Genomic DNA, 885 nt, shown 5'->3' with positions numbered 1-885 from the left:
CTAGCATCATGGGGGGTGGGGGATTTACTATTACTGCCAATAATCAAAGCCAGCAGCAAGTTAAACGGTGCATGTACACCATGATATTGGCTTCAGACGAGTAGCGGTGTCGGGATGATAGACCATCATGTAGTTGCCTTATCACCACATTCGTGAGTTTGCTACATACGGTACCAGTATAACATCTCAGCAACACGAACATCATTGTAGTGTACTAGTATTTCACATGTATACTAGTATGTACCCAGCCATGCCTACAATGCATGTAAACTCTAGCTAACACACGCTGTGCCGACTCTAGTACCAGTGCCACAGCATGCCTTCAACGGCAACAAAAGTGTATACCCTACGACGAGTAGTTCTAGGTGTACACTAGCTTCGAGGCTATCCATAATGCCCTACATCTAACCACCGTACTTTAAAATTCGCTTCGGTATGCACCCAAACCACAATGCACGTACATCCATGCGAATACAGTGTACTGTGCCAGCACGTAAACCCATTTAGCACTAAGCAACCTGTACCACTACACGTGAGGCACATCTATCTACAACCGAACTGTCATAGTAGTACAATACTAGTACTATAATTACCCGTAGTGTAATCCATGGCCTAAGTTGCTTTGCGAGTCGACACCAAAGGCACAAACAACGGTGTCGTGCTCACAATGTTATAATTCGCACTAATATACTGTAAAGTTCAAACAGATATATCAGCCCAACAGTGTCGTGGTTGAGATATGTGGCGGCGTTGCTAATGCCCTGGGTTCAAATCCCGAAATCAATCGTACTTTTTTGTACTTGAACTTGCAGTACTGAAATGTAGAATCTGGCCAGTCCAAATGTGTGTGTTTTTGTCCAATCAGAGTGTATGTGGAAAGCCCGC

Source organism: Aphanomyces astaci (assembly GCF_000520075.1).
Source record: "Aphanomyces astaci strain APO3 unplaced genomic scaffold supercont1.78, whole genome shotgun sequence".
NCBI lineage: Eukaryota > Oomycota > Saprolegniomycetes > Saprolegniales > Verrucalvaceae > Aphanomyces > Aphanomyces astaci.
The sequence above is the reverse complement of the archived record's forward strand: the minus strand, read 5'-3'. Positions refer to the sequence as shown.